Here is a 19,748-nt window from a genome sequence, read left to right on the forward strand (position 1 = left end):
GAAAGCATTTAAGGCTAATAGTTTTATTATTAGATCAATTCCAGACGAGGTAAAGGATATAAGTCAACAACTTGCTGACCCTCAATTTATTCTGACCTTTCCATGAATGGCCGGTGTAATAGATCTAGCAATATCGACGTATCGGTAAAAGCAAAGTTATTTATCTATGTAGCCTGTTGTCTCCAAAAATCAAAAAAAATATTTCCATGAAAAACCTAAAGTAGAAAAAAAAAGAAAAACGAAAAAAAAAAGAAGACATTTTAGCAAAGCCGATAAGGCTATGGACCGTTTTCCTCTGTCTGTTTACCTACTCTCTTCCTTGTGCTACAAGCAAGCCCTTATTTTTAGCTCCGGGTTAAATGTTTCACGAGCTAACAAAAAAAAAATGTTTTACATATTCTATTTTTTAGTACAACGTCGTTCTTGTTTTCTTTTTGCTTGAATCGAAGTAAATGTATTACTTGATAAAGTAAATAAGATTTATTTATTTTGTATTGTATCTTTTTAAAAAAAATGTTATTTATTTACTTATATCCCTAGAAGAAAGTCTATTATTATCTGAAGAAAATCAATAACTCTTTATAATAATTGTCAATTCTCTAATTACTAATTCAATATCTGAATAATTAATATTAACCTCCAACTGAACTGAATACTTAATTCAATTATTAATTAGTCAATTCTCACAATTTGAATTTATAAATTATTGAACAAGAATAATATTCAGTACTGTTTAATGAAAAAAAAAAATACTCACAGAAGGTTCCATATAGAGACTATATTTTTTATGATTTATATATATATAAATTTTCCCTATACTTGTAGTATATAAGACGGTATTACTTGCCAAATTTCATAGTTCTAGGTGAACAGAAAATACCCTATCAATTTTGATTCCCTTGAGAGTGTCGAAATACTCGTTTTTTGCGGCATGAACTAACGTATCTTATTTTTACATTAACTTCTTAAAGAGTCTTGACAGATAGACGGGCGGACAACAATTTTTTTTTCCTTTGGGAACCCTAAAAACTACTTTTTTGTGATTAATTTGGTTTCACACCCTTAGAAAGCGAATTTTCAACAATCGTACATTGTATATTCATTCCACCCTGTATAAACAAGTATTTTTTTCGAGAAGTAATAAGAACGAGAGAGCAAAAGAGAATAAAAAAGGCGAAAACCGATCAAGATACTTTTATCAATTTAGAAATTAAATCTGCTAAGGGGAGAATGAAGGAAACTTATCAAATTAAGATGTTCAGAAAAAAAAGGAGAAAAATCTTTTTATTTAATTCCCTGGAAACCGAGCTGAGGGTGATAAATAAATTGTATCAGTCAAAATTTAGTTTCAGTAATTTATGATTTATTTTTCATTCTGTTAAAAAAAAGGATAACGATTAAAAAACATTCTTTTTTATTAAAGAAATGGGATCTTGTTACCTTCTACATATTATTTATCTATACTAATATATACTTAAATCTAATTACCTCAAATTAAGTCCCATATTAAGTATTATAAACGGGTCAAGTTATATCAAAATCGATAAAATGGTTTTTCAAATATCTTATTTTTTTTTCTTTTTTAAGTAACTTTGACACCCTGTATCTCCAAAAGGAGGCTTTAAATCTTACACGTTCTATCGTCTATTAAATTTTCCCGATTAAAATCTGAGACACCCTGTATAAAATCCTTAAGTGACTGACTCACTGATTAATCACGATCCTGCTCAAACCATTCAACGTAAGAAGCTCAATTTTGGCATACAGGTTGATTCAAGGGTGTTCGATAAGAAGGGATTTTTCGAAATTCCAGTTCCAAGCAAGCGGGTGAAACCGCCTCTCAAATATTACAATATTTTTTATTTAAAAAACGGTCAAGTTTCCGAAAAAACGCTTAAACACGTATATTTTATTTTGTTTTATACATATTTTAAGATTTTTTAAAAATGTATACAGGGTGTTTCGAAAAATCTGGTCATTGATTAATCACGATCCTGCTTAAAGCGCTTGACGTAAAAAGCTGATTTTTGGAAAACGGATTGACTTTAGGGTGTAGAGGTTCGATAAGAAGGGATTGCGATACACACGCTAGTACACGGGTACACGCTAGTAGATTAATAAATCGATTACCTAAAAGCTTTGATCGTTTTTGTAATTCTACATTATTTATAACAGTGCCATAGCACAATATAAAACTTCCTACCTACTTAAATTCCCACATATTATATTAGATCTCTCAAAAATGTATTTTTTTGTATTAGAAATCTTTTCAAATCATCTTCTAAAGGTCAAAAATGTTTTTAAAGATTTTAAAGCCACGTAAAAAGTAGATTTTGTATTGAAAAGTTTTGGGAGTTTTTGAATTTAATCTTTTTCCCTTCCTAATACACACACGACAGAAAAGTTTTCTTTGAAAATGTTTTTTTTATTTTTCTTTAATTTAAAATCCCTTTCTGTTAAAATTTCTCTCCATATGGTAAAAATAAGAAAAATATATATGAATCATGTCTAAAAACAGTTTATTAACTAGCAAAAATATTAATAAATATATAGATTATTATTGTATCACTTATTAAATAGATTAAATTGGTAGTAAAGTCGCGGTTTCCCAGTATACTAAAAGAGTAATAACTTGGCCTGGAATGGTTATCTTTATAAATATATCCCGCTGTGTTAAGTCCGGGTCTCCGGCACATTATTAAAATATTAATATAGCCTTAAACTGGGATCATAAAAGGCAGATGCGATATCAGGAATTTGAGGAAAAAGGTGTTATAGCAGGTAATTAAATATGAGAACAAATTAAACAGTTTGTTTTGGGATTAAAACACCAAACTAGGAATTTCATTACTTTTGTTTTATCAAATCAAACTACACCTATACGTTTTTCTTGTCTTTGAGTTTTTTAATACATTTTTACCTCTCAATTTTTTTGAAAGTAGACGTCTCTGTAATATATGCTCTAACTTTATCTTATTTTCTCCTTGAAAAGCCTGCATATTGTACAATTCTTCCCTTTTATTGCCAAGTTTTAAGGAAAAACCTCTGCCGCATTTTATAACAACGCTCTTTACAATTTTATGCCTTTTTGAAATTATATTTCCGTTGAAATTTCAAGATGTGAAGTAGTAAAATCGAGAGAATATTTTATTCTCAGTCTCACTTAAGTTTGAAGCAAGATCTGTGAGAGAAATGAGCCTTGATGTGTGGATGGAATTACTTTTGTGCATCTCCTATATCGTGAAATGTTTAACATTACATTTAGAAAAAAATATATAAAACAGTTTTTTAGCATATTTTTTCATAATATAATCCGATAGAAAAACCTTACTTCAGCTTTTCTTTTTGTTATTTCCGAAACACCGGTTCCTTTTGAAAAATAACCGACACAAGCAAATTAGAGGGGTCGAAAAATGGCTGGTAATTAGTTGACCGTCGGTCAGCAAAGGGATTAAGGGAATTTCGTGTGTTTTTTTTCGCAGGGACTGGCGTCCAGATCCCAGATTAAAAGGCAGGAGTGAATTTCGCAGGATAATTTAGTTTCACCTTTGTGTATACATACTACTTTTGTGTGGACACTATTGTTTCAAATAGTTTGTATGTTGTTTTGTGTTAACGTTAGTATTAGTATAATGAATGTTTAATTACTGCTACTATTCGAAAATTACAGTAAAAGCAAGTTGTACTAATGATATAGCTATCAAAAATCTTTAGATATCTTTTGAGATGACCTGGATAGAAAGTCCCAATTTATTTACACTAAGTAACAAACAATAACGATTAAAAGACTTAAAAAACTATATACAAACTATTTATGTAGAAAGAATTTATTTTGAATTGAGCGCGACAACTGTACTTGTCTATTTATTTCTGTCCTCCTCAGGCCCCAGCCGTCGGATTTTATGCCCACAGCTAAAGAGTTCTCGAATAATCCATAGATCATTAGGTGCATAGGGAAGGTTTCGAATGTTCTCGTATACAGGGTTGTTCACCATATACGACACGGAGTATTGTAGCTAAACGATGAGATTTTTACATATTGTAAGTTTTGGGTTCGATGAAGGACTATTAGAGGTACAATTTAAAAATAATTTTACAAGATACAGAGTGTCCCAAATAAGTAAAAAATATCAAAGTTGTATTTTTTAAATGGAACACCCTGTATATTATTACATTTTTAGTTTCTACGATTAAAATAAAGGTAAATTTGATTAAGGTTTATTATACTTAAACCTTCCCGTTTTTGAAATATTTTCAATTTTCTGAAATTGCAGTAAAAATTTTAAAGCTTCATTTCTCCAAGGGTATCAATGTTTTTAATACTAAATATTTAATGAAGTTTATTTATTGATCAGTTATTGTGTTGCAATAATAAAAATAATACTACCTTATACAGAGTGTCTAAAAATTTATTTTAAATAATTATTAGCTTCAAACGGCAATAACTTCTTTAATTTAAATGGAATGCCCTGTATATTTTAGGAATCAGATGCACAATTAAATTGTCTATCAAATTGTATTATACCATTTTTTACCTATCCCTTCAAGTTTTCGTAGAAAATGCATTTTCTTATAATTTAGACCTCATTTATCAATATATCCATGGAATATTGACATTTTAGATTGTTTTTAAAGCAACAAATGTACAAAATGTACAGACTAATAATATTATCGTTTTTAGCAAAGCGATAATATTACTAGCCCATTTGTATGCAAAAAGAAAACTATTTAAATCTTTATAAAAGAGTATACCATTAATTAAATATAACACCATTATTTCCGCCCATATACTAATTAATGACATACTTAATTGTGTTCGTTAATAAATTATTATAAATAAATGTGGATTTTTGAGTCAGAAATTAATATAATAATAAGTTATCAAATTAAAGTCTTTGTTGTTATAAATAAGCATTTATTAAAAAATGAAATATCATTTTTAAGGTGTTACTTTTTATCACACTGTCTAATGCCCATACAAAATTCCGTTTTTTAGTATTTGGAGCAATTATTATTAATCAACGCAAACAGTCAGTTAATGTAGTTTGAATACTGGAATCATATTAATTGGTCCTCTTTAACAAATATTTAAACAGTTTTTTTATTTTTTAATGAAATAAACGAGTTATATCGACAATATTAGTATCTGTACTCTTTAAAAATTTGGTACATCTTTAAAAATAATCTAAAATGTCAATAGTCCATGGGTATATTGATAAATAAGTTCTAAATTACAAGAAAATGCATTTTCTATGGAAACTTAAAGAGATAGATAAAAAATGGTACAATATAATTTGATAGACAATTAAATTGTGCATTTGATTCTCGTAAAATATACAGGGTGTTCCATTTAAATTAAACAAGTTATTGCCGTTTGAAGCTAATAATTATTTAAAATAAATTTTTAGACACTCTGTATAAGGTAGTATTATTTTTATTATTGCAACACAATAACTGATCAATAAATAAACTTCATTAAATATTTAGTATTAAAAACATTGATACCCTTGGAGAAATGAAGCTTTAAAATTTTTACTGCAATTTCAGAAAATTGAAAATATTTCAAAAACGGGAAGGTTTAAGTATAATAAACCTTAATCAAATTTACCTTTATTTTAATCGTAGAAACTAAAAATGTAATAATATACAGGGTGTTCCGTTTAAAAAAATACAACTTTGATATTTTTTATTTATTTGGGACACTCTGTATCTTGTAAAAATATTTTTAAATTGTAGCTCTAATAGTCCTTCAACGAACCCCAAACTTACAATTTGTAAAAATCTCATCGTTTAGCTACAATACTCCGTGTCGTATGTGGTGAACAACCCTGTATACTACTCCATTCCTGTGGAACTAGATCGTTCTCGAACGTTCGAATGAATCATTCCGGTGTCATCTGGGCGCTGGATATATGTTAGGTTAGGTCGAGTCCACACGGGTCCGCAACCTGTATACATAAATAACATTATTATTATTAATTATGTTATTTGCAAACAAAGGGAGAGGGAAATCACACAACGAATAGAGACGATAGTGTTAAGTAATAGCTTTTAGACTACCGTTCGAGACGCACTGATGTTATTTTGGTTTGTAAGTTTTGTAAGGGATCGGATATCTCGTGGGTAAGAGTCGATTTAGACCATCGTCAAGTCGGTAGGCCATTGACAATGATATGGCCGAGGAGAGTGGTTCGGATAGGCCCTGTTTAGATTACTCTTAGCAGCAAAACAGAGACGTTAACTCAACATTTTTTTAATAATAAAACAGTAAAATCCATAGACCTTCTATTAAAGAAAAGGCGATCATAATATAACCAATTATGTAGTTTATAATAAAAGTATATTCCAGTTGTTTTCACTCCTCACTTATTTCATAAAAGCAATTAAGTATAGTATATTGTTAAATTTATATACAGGGTAGTCCAAACTGTATTCCGGAAACTTCGGACGCATATTCTGCAAATAAAAATAAGTAAAAAAGTTTGTATAAATGTATGACGGAGACTTCCAGACACCAATTTTCATCCAAATATTGACGTTCCTTCAGAAATCATTAACGATAGATTTTATTAACGATAACGATAGATACAGGGTGTAGAAGTTTCATTTTTATTTCGAAAAAATCGAAATAAAAAAAACTTCTACACCCTGTATGTAGAAAAAATGGTTAATTTTTGTTGGATTTTATACTTGGAACTTATACTTAGTTATTTTTTTAATTTAATGCTGATAAAATATTTTACGATAGAACGATCAACAATTAATATAACCATTACTACTGGTTCAATACGTTTCAAATCGACAATGCTAAATTTCCTAAGAAAGAAAATACGAGTGCTATTTATTTTCTCAAAAAAAAGCGAAGGAAGGTCGAAAGAAAAAGTTTGGAATCGACTTAAACAAATTTCCCCACTTAAACTGTCCAGTTTTTTATAGCTGAAAGGGTCGAAATAAAGTGACACATATATCTAGTGGGATGTGTTAGCTTTGTTTCGACGTTTTTCACGTGTTTTTTATCGAACTTAAAGAGCTATTTTTAAGGCCTTTGTCGTAAAAAATTAGACTCCATTTCTAATTGTTTTTTTTATTAAATTAAAAAACACGACAAACAAAAGTAAGCTCTAATTTTCAAACTTAATTCCCGAAAGTGTATTTGTTCTTTTTTCGAATTGCCTCATTAAAATTTTAATGGATATTTTAATTAATGTTTCTTCCCCTAATTATTATCAATCTTCCCTTCCTCCAATATTGTCATGAATAGAATGGAGAAATTTAGAAGACATTTTTTCTTAACAGTATTACATTTTCACTAAATTTACGTCTTTTATGAGTGGATACCTTTAACGAATATTATAAGTTCTACACCCTTATCTCGAGCTAACGGGTTATATTTAACTATTCCACTCTAAAATAACTCGTAACTCACGGCCGAGTTAGCAATGAATTACGCTTTGTGATGCCTGTCCATTGTTCTCGATCCGAATGCTCGCTGCAATCGCCATTGTTTGTTCTGTCGCTCGCTACCAACTGCACACTCAACGTTTTCGCCAATAAAAACCACAAACAGCATCCCCAATCTACCAGAAAACAATAAAAATAGAAATAGAAATGTCTCCAGATTATACGGAAAATAGTTCAACTTAAAATAGAGATTCTTCTAACAAGATCAGACAAATCACACTACAGAAACAACTGCAATTGTGTCATTTCAATATTATTTTAACGTCAAATATAGAAACAAGGAAAATTATAGTGATTTCGACTCTAGTTCTTTAAGAAATCTATTCTAATCTACAGGGTGTCTCAGATTTTAATCGGGAAAATTTAATAGACGATAGAACTTGCATACAAAAGTTCATACCAACTTGTAAGATTTAAAGCTTCCTTTTCGAGATACAGGGTGTTAAAGTTACTTAAAAAAGAAAAAAAAATCAGATATTTGAAAAACTATTTAATCGATTTTGATATAACTTGACCCGTTTATAATACTTACTATGGGACTTAATTTGAGGTTATTAGATTTTAGTTTAATGGCCAGGGACAGCGGTGGGGCATCACTGTTATATTATTTTAAAGGAAAAAATAGGCACGCCACTGCTTTTTTAGAAGTTTAATATTATTTTTGGATTTAGTAATTAAACTCCTGACTTTTTTGTCTATCTTGCTTACTTCTTGTGAAAAAACACTCCAGGGTGGAGTGAATAAATGAATTTAATTTTTTTCGCAAGAAGTAAGCAAGATAGACAAAAAAGTCAGGAGACAAAAAAATAATATTTTTAATTACTAAATCCAAAAATAATATTAAACTTATAAAAAAGCAGTGGCGTGCCTATTTTTTCCTTCAAAATAATTTAATAGTGACGCCCCACCGCCGCCCCTGGCCATTAAACTTAAATCTAATTACCTCAAATTAAGTCCCATAGTAAGTATTAGTGATGAGCCAAACCGTGATTTTCTGTTCACAGGCTTACCTGTGACAGCGACTTTGTATTATCTGTGACTGCGACTTTATGTTTATGAATCCGAAAGCACAATCACGGCTAAAATATAAGATTCGATACGAATGATACGATTCTGTTGTTGTTGTTATACTAATTTTTATTTGTCTTTTATCCAAGGCCGCTGAAATAGAAAAACTAAACAGTGGGTAAAAGGTTTATTAAAAAATAAAAATAAAACAATCTTTTTATTTAAAGAAACCAACGGAAAAAGAATAAAATATGCCAATATGCTCATAACCATAACGAAAGAAACTTAACAACACGATATAAGTAAAACATTAAACAACAAATATTTTCCTTTGTATTAAAATAAACGAAATATATAAAAAATGAAGTTTCTAAAAAAAAAATAAACAGTATAAAGGTAAAATTTTATGTTTGGCTTTAAAAAAACCTGCTAAACTAAAAAGGAACCAAACCGATACGTAGTGATAAAAAATAGTAATAAAATATAAAATACATAAAAAATTAAATCACTTCTAACAGTCACTGTCTTTAGATCACTTTGTCAGATATCTAACCTATGAGACGTACGTCGTGACTCGTGACTGTGACACTGTGAACTGAGTGGCGACCGGCGCCGTCGGCAGCTGCGTTCGTGACGAGCGACGTCCCGCTCTGTGAAGTATTTTCTCGTTACCAGAGAAAACACAATTAACTGTAATCGTCACGCTTTAGCAAGTCACCGTTTATTTTCAAATCAGTCACAGGCTGTGACTGTGATTATAGAATATCAGTGACAAAGTCACAGTTACCGATATTTCACTCATCACTAGTAAGTATTATAAACGGGTCAAGTTATATCAAAATCGATAAAATGGTTTTTCAAATATCTTATTTTTTTCTTTTTTAAGTAACTTTGACACCCTGTATCTCCAAAAGGAGGCTTTAAATCTTACAAGTTGATATGAACTTTTTGTTTTATTTTTCAAGTTCTATCGTCTATTAAATTTTCCCGATTAAAATCTGAGACACCCTGTATAAAATCCTTAAGTGACTGACTCACTGATTAATCACGATCCTGCTCAAACCACTCAACGTAAGAAGCTCAATTTTGGCATACAGGTTGATTCTAGGGTGTAGAGGTTCGATAAGAAGGGATTTTTTGAAATTACAGTTCCAAGGGGGTGAAACCACCCCTCAAATATTACAATATTTTTTATTTAAAAAACGGTCAAGTTTCCGAAAAAACGCTTAAACACGTATATTTTATTTTGTTTTTTTACATATTTTAAGATTTTTTAAAAATTTATACAGGGTGTTTCGAAAAATCTGGTCATTGATTAATCACGATCCTGCTTAAAGCGCTTGAAGTAAAAAGCTGATTTTTGGAAAACGGATTGACTTTAGGGTGTAGAGGTTCGATAAGAAGGGATTTTTTGAAATTCGAATTCTAAGGGGGTGAAACCACCCCTTATATATTAGAATATTTTTTATTTAAAAACCGGTGAGTTTTTCGGAAAAACTCTTAAACACGTATATTTTATTTTGTTGTTTGACATATTTTAAGATTTTTTAAAAATTTATACAGGGTGTTTCATAAAATATGACCAATGAGTAATCACGATTCTGCTTAAACTGCTTGACGTTTAAAGCTGATTTTTGGCAAACGGATTGACTGTGGGGTGTATAAAGGTTCGATAAGGAGGGGTTTCTCGAATCTCAAATTCCAAGAGGGTGAAAACACCCCTCAAATAAAAGGCAATGGGCAGGACAAAAGACGAAAAGGACAGACCACAAATTGATCAAAAAAATTACAGCATAACTCAAGAAAAGGACACACAATAGATCTGTATATCACTCCCATACTTCCTACGTTCTACAATAGCTCTTATTTTTCGCCATACAATACACTGGTTAAGCTTAGTTTATTTAACTCTAGACACAGACGTATATGCATATATTGGGTTTATGGCTGATTTATGTATGTAGTTAGTTAGTTTGGCTTGACGGAGAACATTGTGCCATTTCCATTATCAAATGATGGCATGTACGCGTCGCTGTAACAAAAGCAATTGACAGCGTAGCAAGGTAAATATCCTCGGGGTGCAACAATAACACGAAACTTGTCTAAATTCAAATACCGAACAGTCAAGTCAAACTCACTAATGTCGACAATTTTTTCTTTCCCAAAACTGTACTTTTTTCTACGTATCTATACTATTTGCGGACGAACTATAATTATTAGACATTTCTAAAGTAATTTAGACATCTTTTCTCCAAACAATGCCTCTTACAATATCCTAATATATTTTGGCATGGAATTTGAAATCAATTTTGAAGCATCCTCTCCCCAATGCGGCGTGTGTACCGTCCAATTCGATTTAATTCAAATTCGGCTCCGTTGTAGCTCTTTTGATATTGGCCGACCTATTTTCCAAAGCAGAGACAGACACAGATCATTATCCTTTGCTGGGCTCTGGCTGGTGCCAGAGAATAAAGCACGCAGAGACAGGGTTTTATATTTCTGAGAATATAATCTGGAGAGATTGTGGCGAAATATTACTAGCCGAACTGTATAGACGGACTTGTGATCAATAAGTTCATTTTATAAAAATCTGAAAATTAGATTCTTTAGAATTATAAGAAAAAAATCTTAATTAGCTCTAGAAGAAACTAAATTGAACTACATTTAACTAAACAGAAAGTTTTAAAATTATCACCTCTGTAACCGTTTCAGATACTGTCCTTTCTCAAAACACTGAGGACATCCTGTATATTAATCATCCCAGGACATCCTGTATATAAAAATGGTTTTAATACATCTAACGTCGTAATTTTCTTGCCACAGACCCGATTCAAAATAAACAAGTTCGTTAGGGAAGAAAATTGGCTAATTAAATGACGCTTAATTAGGGCTAGGCCAGAGTCCTTTTTGAGAAAAGTGTCCCGCACAGGACCCTTTCTATCGAAACGGCGCCCAAAGGCTTCGACGGTCTCACTTAATTGACATTAAAATTTGTTTCGCGCAAAACGCAAAAAATGAACGATAGGGCAACGAGGGTGGCTGTGTTCAGAGACGCTATTAAAAAGCTTTCGAATTACTTTGATGTGAGTTTAAACAGGTATATCCATTAGGGCTGGTTTTAAACGTTTCCATAAAGTGTATGTTTTCAGAGCCTAATTTTTTTTGTGTTCATTAGCACAAAAAAAGGAAAAACATTAATTTGTTTATTTGAAAAATATATACAGGGTCCTGCAAGAGTAGATGTCCACTTCTCTGAGGAAGAACATCTGTTGTCGGAGGAGGATGGGAAGTACCTATTGGACGTCCCCCCTAGTAGAGATGAGCAAAATTGCGATTTTCTAATCGCAATTGAAACTGCGATAGAGATTTTTAAATCGTTGCGACTGTATTGTACTAGGCATTACTCTATTCAGAGTGTCATTTTCTATCGAATAAAGTAAAAAATAAAAAATCGGTAAAAAAACTTTTAAGTTAAACGGTTTTATCTTATGTGCACTGAAAACTGGAAAATAATAATAACAATTAGGTATTTGAACTTCTAGTTCAGAAATATTTTAGTACTAGGCAGAATAGCTTTTAGGCATATTAGACTAAAATAAAAACGTGGGGCCCCTCTGAAATCCTACCTATGGCAAAGCATATCTTTATACTTTGGTAGATCATGAGCTCGGCGCTCGCTGGTGAAGCCGCCACGGCTGGTTATTGATTGTCAAAATCTCCAGTTACGATTATAGTAAGTCGATGCAATCCACACTTAGTATAGAAGAAAGTATTACAGCAATAGTTAATGGGCCCCACGTTTTTATTTTAGTCTAATATGCCTAAAAGCTATTCTGCCTAGTACTAAAATATAAATACCTAATTGTTATTATTATTTTCTAGTTTTCAGTGCACATAAGATAAAACCGTTTAACTTAAAAGTTTTTTTACCGATTTTTTATTTTCTAGTTTTTAGTATTTAACGGAAATGCCTATCGAATATTCCTCATTCTATTTAATTCATTTAGTGCATCATTATTACATGGTTTTTTACGTGATAATTTATTACAATCTGACGCTCAGATGTTTCTGACGCTAACAACTCTCTCTGTCTGTCGCGTTCTGATGCTAGCCTAGACTCATGACGCTCAGGTGTTTCTGACGCTAACAACTCTCTTTGTCTCTCTCGTTGTGATGCCAGCCTACACTCATGACGCTCAGGTGTTTCTGCCGCTAACAACTCTCTCTGTCTGTCACGTTGTGATGCTAGCCTGGACTCATGACGCTCAGGTGTTTCTGACTCTACCAGCTGCCTTTGTCTCTCACGTTGTGCTATTAACCTGGCATCATGTTGCTCAGGTGTTTCTGTTGCTAACTGTTCTCTTCGTTTCTGTAGTCGACTATAGGTTTGATTTTCACTTTCTTTTGCACGTTTCGTCTTTTCGAGCCTTCTTTTTCGTTGTGTAGCAGTTTCGTTTTTATTTTTGTTTGTTATTTTATTTATTGTTTCCATGTTGTTCCCACGAGTAATGGACATTTTAACGGTCGACCCCCCCAGAGGTTCAGCAGAGGGGCAAGGCTATAATATACAACAAGAGGCGCCCAATCTTGAGGGGAAAACGCTTGCGACATTACATTTTCAGCCACCCTAATGCCATACAGTCCTCAGCACGTTTTAACCTATCACCTTAACTTGGGTGGTAAAGCTACCGCTAACTACGTAGGTACATCTAATCACCTATTTTTTTTATCTGTCCTTCTAACGTCACACAATCTTGGACACAACTGTTCTGGACACGACTACTCATGCCCTCACCTAATACACCATTTTGTAACGACTTCCATCTTGGATTTTAAATTTTGTCATAATCACAGTATTCTACTAGTGTAGCCCTTTCATTTGATACCCATATTGAGAGGGTTGTGGAAAAATATGAAATCCGCCATTTTGTACCGGCGCCCATCTTAGATTTACAATGTTATTGATATTACTATATTGTATTGTCATCGGAACTAAAGGTGTGTACTAAATTTCAGATCAATCTGATAACAGGAAGGTACTTAAATTTCAATTTCTAATTTTGACCCAAATAAACAAACAAATAAATAAATACCGTACGGGTCGAGCTAAATAAAACCGTTTAAAAATATTGAGGGTGCCATTTAAAAATCAAAAGTTGTAGTCATTTCCGGTGAAACAGCAAGTGATCGAAACAAATTGAATATGTCAATCAATCCTAATTTATGTCACATACCGAATCTCGTTTTTATCAGAAAAAATAAAAAAGTTATAGAGGCGAACCACTCATGAGAAACACCCGGTGTATTATTGAACTTGGCCCTAGAAAAAAATACCTTCTACCTTAAATAGCATTCTTCTACCATGCACAAACAACTTTTGTATTACGGTAAATCGTGTACACTTAACATATTTTGTTTCCAAAATTCCGTACTAGTTTATCTCCATAGAATATTAGAATACCCTGTATAATATCATATAAAATTTACTTAAAACAACACTTAGCACTTTAAACTTGGACCGTATAGAGTTGTCCAAATCAATACCAATAGCCCCCGACAAGCTCTCCAAACAGTTTGGATTTTCGACGACAAACACAAAACAACGAGAGAGCCAAAAAGAAGAAAGGGAAAAAAACGATGAAACCGTCCATAGACAATGACATTTTTCACTGCATTTTCTTGGGAAATAACAAGTCGTATATTTCCATCCAACGGCGCGACTTTTAGCAATTTGTTCTTGTTCCTTTTGCTCGCGTCGCGCAAACCGACGGCGACACTGCACGAAAATGCCTGTTCCATTTTACCGAAATTGCGTTCTTTGGTTCTATCCTGAACGATAAGAAAACAAAAGGAATGTAAAGGTAGTTTTTCACGGCGATAGAAATACTTTTGTATTGTTTCAAAAATACCGATTAATCTTTTTGTCTTTTTTTTATTATGCAATACAGACTTTTTCTCTAATCAGCAAATTTGTGTAGGCTATATACAGTATTGGCCAAAAGTGGATGAACCAATACCAATAATTGCGAAGAAAATTAGATTTGAGGTGTTAAATATCAAAATTATTTTATGTACATGCCTACCAGAGTATTTTGGTCTTTGATTACCATCCTTTGTATTTTATAAACATTTTGAATTATTGTAAACTCGTAAGTATAAAGTATAATTGAAAAATTAATAAAATTCAGAATAATTCTTAAAAGCTCTCTGTTGTCTGTTATGGCTCTATTGTTTCTGATTAAATAAACAAAAATGAGAATAAAATAATACAGGGTGGTTCGAACTGTACTCTGGAAACTTTGGCAGCATATTCTGCAGATAAAAATAAGTAAAAAAGTTTGTTTAGCTACAGGGTGTAGAAGTTTCATTTTTATTTCGATTTTTTTCCAAATAATTTCTAAAGTAACGTCAATCTTTGGATGAAAATTGATGTCTGGGAGTCTTTTGACATGAGAAATTTGATTTCGAGGCCAATATGACTCCTACTTGTAGAGAGCGCCACCCATATACTTTTTAACTGGTTTGAAGAGTAATAACTTTTTGTCCGTACCTGTATAAAACTACTGAATAAAGAAATATACATTTGCGGCGTTTTTTACGTAAAAAAGGTCTCTTGGTAAAAATCGCTACGAGCAACCGTTCTCAAGATATTTAGAATTAAAATAATCAATACATGTCATTATTGACAAAAAAATAAACATGTTGAGTAGATTTTTTAAATTAACCATAAATTTTTCTTCAAAAATTTTTCTTCCCTCTACAGGGTTGTTCACCACATACGACACGGAGTATTGTAGCTAAACGATGAGATTTTTACAAATTGTAAGTTTTGGGTTCGATGAAGGACTATTAGAGCTACAATTTAAAAATAATTTTACAAGATACAGAGTCCCAAATAAGCAAAAAATATCAAAGTTGTATTTTTTTAAATAGAACACCCTGTATATTATTACATTTTTAGTTTCTACGATTAAAATAAAGGTAAATTTGATTAAGGTTTATTATAATAAACCGTACCGTTTTTGAAATATTTTCAGTTTTGTGAAATAGCAGTAAAAATTTTAAGGCTTCATTTCTCCAAGGGTATCAAAGTTTTTAATACTAAATATTTACTGAAGTTTATTTATTGATCAGTTATTGTGTTGCAATAACAAAAATAATACTACCTTATACAGAGTGTCTAAAAATTTATTTTAAATAATTATTAGCTTCAAACGGCAATAACTTGTTTAATTTAAATGGAACGCCCTGTATATTTTACGAGAATCAGATGCACAATTTAATTGTCTATCAAATAATATTATACCATTTTTTACCTATCTCTTTAAGTTTCCGTAGAAAATGCATTTTCTTGTAATTTAGAACTTATTTATCAATATACCCATGGACTATTGACATTTTAGATTATTTTTAAAGATGTACCAAATTTTTAAAGAGTACAGATACTAATATTGTCGATATAATTCGTTTATTTCTTTAAAAAATAAAAAAACTGTTTAAATATTTGTTAAAGAGGACCAATTAATATGATTCCAGTATTCAAACCACATTAACTGACTGTTTGCGTTGATTAATAATAATTGCTTCAAATACTAAAAAACTGAATTTTGTATGGGCATTAGACAGTGTGATAAAAAGTAACACCTTAAAAATGATATTTCATTTTTTAATAAATGTTTATTTATAACAACAGAGACTTTAATTTGATAACTTATTATTATATTGATTTCTGACTCAAATCCACATTTATTTAAAATAATTTATTAACGAACACAATTAAGTATGTAATTAATTAGTATATGGGCGGAAATAATGGTGTTATATTTAATTAATGGTATACTCTTTTTATAAAGATTTAAATAGTTTTCTTTTTTGCATACAAATGGGCTAGTAATATTATCGTTTTGCTAAAAACGATAATATTACTAGTCTGTACATTTTGTACATTTGTTGCTTTAAAAAACAATCTAAAATGTCAATATTCCATGGATATATTGATAAATGAGGTCTAAATTAAAAAGAAAATGCATTTTCTACGAAAACTTGAAGGGATAGGTAAAAATGGTATAATACAATTTGATAGACAATTTAATTGTGCATCTGATTCTCCTAAAATATACAGGGCATTCCATTTAAATTAAAGAAGTTATTGCCGTTTGAAGCTAATAATTATTTAAAATAAATTTTTAGACACTCTGTATAAGGTAGTATTATTTTTATTATTGCAACACAATAACTGATCAATAAATAAACTTCATTAAATATTTAGTATTAAAAACATTAATACCCTTGGAGAAATGAAGCTTTAAAATTTTTACTGCAATTTCACAAAATTGAAAATATTTCAAAAACGGTAAGGTTTAAGTATAATAAACTTTAATCAAATTTACCTTTTTTTTAATTGTAGAAACTAAAAATATAATAATATACAGGGTGTTCCATTTAAAAAAATACAACTTTGATATTTTTTTTTATTTGGGACACTCTGTATCTTGTAAAAATATTTTTAAATTGTAGCTCTAATAGTCCTTCAACGAACCCCAAACTTACAATTTATAAAAATACCATCGTTTAGCCACAATACTCCGTGTCGTATGTGGTGAACAACCCTGTATAAGTAGGAGTCATATTGACATCAAAATCAAATTTCTCATGTCAAAATACTCTTAGACACTAATTTTCATTCAAATATTGACGTTACTTAGAGAAGAAACTTAGAAATTATTTGGAAAAAATCGAAATAAAAATAAAACTTCTACACCCTGTATCTCCGTGACTAACCATTTTAGGACGTACATTTTTATACGAACTTTTTTGCTTATTTTTATCTGCAGAATATGCTGCCGAAATTTCCGGAATACCAGTTCGGACTGTATATTAAAATTTTGATAAAAAAATGATTATGGCAACTTTAAAAAAGCAACTCTAGTAACCGTTTTATCGGAACATTATTATTTTTTACAGCTTTTTTATCTGTAAATTCCCCCCGAAGCACGTGAAATACGTTGAGCGCCTAAAAGGCGTCGGCAAACATTAAATTATTAAAACGTATGTTTTACGGTGCCGTAACCCGAAAACTAATAGCGAACATTAGAGAGAACAAACTGGCAACGTGTTCCGTTTAAAGATTTAATAAGCGGATTTATTTAAATCCATTAAAGGCAGCGCGAAAGCCCCCGAATTCGAAACGTACGTTATCTTTTTGCCGGGTACTGCCCATTAAACTATAGATATAACCGGAAGTTATTATACATATCCCCGGATTGTTTTTACGAGGGAAAAAACCTTTTTATTATGGGCTTTTTGAGGAAAATGCATTCTTCATAAAAGTTTTTGCTTGTACTAAAACGGTTAATCCCGTTTATACTTTTCTAAATTTCCATACCGTTTTAGAGAAAAATAAAAAAAAACATGAAAATATAATTAAATTTTTTTCAAAAAAGTCTTAAAAACATGGTGATATCACTTCGTTTTCATTCTTTGATGGTTATTAATAATGTTGATTGAACAGCCTAAGTAACTTAATTTCTCTTTTCTTCTGTAAAAAAATAGCCGCCCATATTAAAACATGTTAATAAAAAGTTGCTAGGCTGTTCTTTTAGTTTCAAAGTAAAGGAATTTTTCCAATTTTTTTGATCTCAAAAACTGCGACTTTGACTGATTTCGATGTTATTACAAATTTTGTTGCAAATATTATTCCTAATCTTAAATTGAAAACCGCGTTTCGCTAGCTACTGTAATTTTGGAGTTACGATTTTTTAAAATTTTTAACCCTCCTTGTGGCGAAATATTTGGAGGAGCTGGAAGCTGCATTCTCCATCACCATCAGGAGGATAAGACAGTGGATGCAATCGGCAGACCTGTCGCTGGCGGAGCATAAAACTGAAGCACTCCTAGTGAGTAGCCGGAAGAAAACGGAGACCATCACCATCAGAGTAGGCGACCATACCATATTCGGTACCTTGGAGTGGTCTTGGATGAGAGGCTCAACTACAAGGAGCATATCTCCAGCGTCAGCAAGAAGGTGGGAGCAGTTCAGGGCGCACTCTCACGGATAATGCCCAATATCGGAGGCCCCAGGCAATCCGGGAGACGATTACTTGCAACAGTAGTTACCTCCTTCCTGCTATACGGAGCACCGGTGTGGTCAGAGTCGCTGGAACTAAAAACATATCGCAGGACAATGGCATCAATCCACCGACTCTCAGCGATCAGAGTGGCGTCAGCATACCGGACGGTATCACAGGATGCAGTGAGTGTAGTGGCATCATGCCTGCCTATCGACATCTTGGCGGGAGAACGCCAGCGACAACACCGTAAGAAGAACGCTGAACAGCGACAGGTCTTCTGTGAAGAAGAGAGGCCTGAAAGTCATCGTCTCTCTCCATAAGACGACGCATGGTGTCACTAATGACGTGCAACGAAAGTTGTTTTAATTTGCCCTTTATACTATTTTTTCGGTTTAAGTACTTATTATTTTTCTGCTCAATCATGTATTAGTTAACTTCTGATGATTATTAAAAAAAAAAAACATTTGTAGAACTTGCAAAACTTCAAAATAAATATTGTACTAATAGAACTGAATGTTTTTAAGGAAATTCTTGAATTCTTTTAGTATCTTTTTAACTTATATGTCAAAAATCGTTGAAACTGATCCTGACGAACTCTTATATTTCCATAACTGTCTTTCTATGTAGTTCCATTTTCCCCAAAAGGGTACTAATCGCTTAAATTATTATTTTCGTTACGTTGACCTTTGCTTACGACAGCTAACGCATCGATTGGCCCTTTTCTGTCAAAAACAATGAGAAAAGTGTGGCGGAAAACACGGCAGAAGAAAAAACAAAGGGGGAAAAACTTTACGATTGTTTGACGTGTACGCCCTTGAAAGGGCTAGATTATTTTATTTTTATTTTTACGACAATCGAAAGTTGCAAAGGGATACGATAGCGTATCTTAAAATAGAATCGAAAAATATTGGTAAAACTTGATTTCAACGATAAAATATATTTTAGTTAATTGTTTGAGTTAATTATGTAAATAAATATAAAAGTAAATTTAAATAATATAAAAGGTGCGTCTTAGATAAGTGCACAGATTTTTTCATTCATTTCTTAATAATAGATTTGTATGGTCGTGGTGAATAACCCCCGTCCCACTCATTCTCCATTCTACAAATATACAGGGTGGTCCGAACTGTATTCCGGAAAGTTCGGCAGCATATTCTGCAGATAAAAATAATTTAAAAAGTTCGCATAAATGTATGTCCTAAAATGCTT

General features: G+C 31.6%; 1 protein-coding gene across 1 annotated transcript in view; it reads left to right on the forward strand.

The window, feature by feature from the left end:
• Positions 1-19,748, forward strand: part of LOC115880550 (octopamine receptor beta-3R-like) — an 82,361-nt gene that overhangs the window by 12,111 nt on the left and 50,502 nt on the right. The gene's annotated exons all lie outside the window — the stretch shown is intronic.

The sequence above is a fragment of the Sitophilus oryzae genome, unplaced genomic scaffold (genome assembly GCF_002938485.1).
Source record: "Sitophilus oryzae breed Bouriz unplaced genomic scaffold, Soryzae_2.0 scaffold_1625_pilon_pilon, whole genome shotgun sequence".
In the NCBI taxonomy this organism is placed as follows: Eukaryota; Metazoa; Arthropoda; class Insecta; order Coleoptera; family Curculionidae; genus Sitophilus; species Sitophilus oryzae.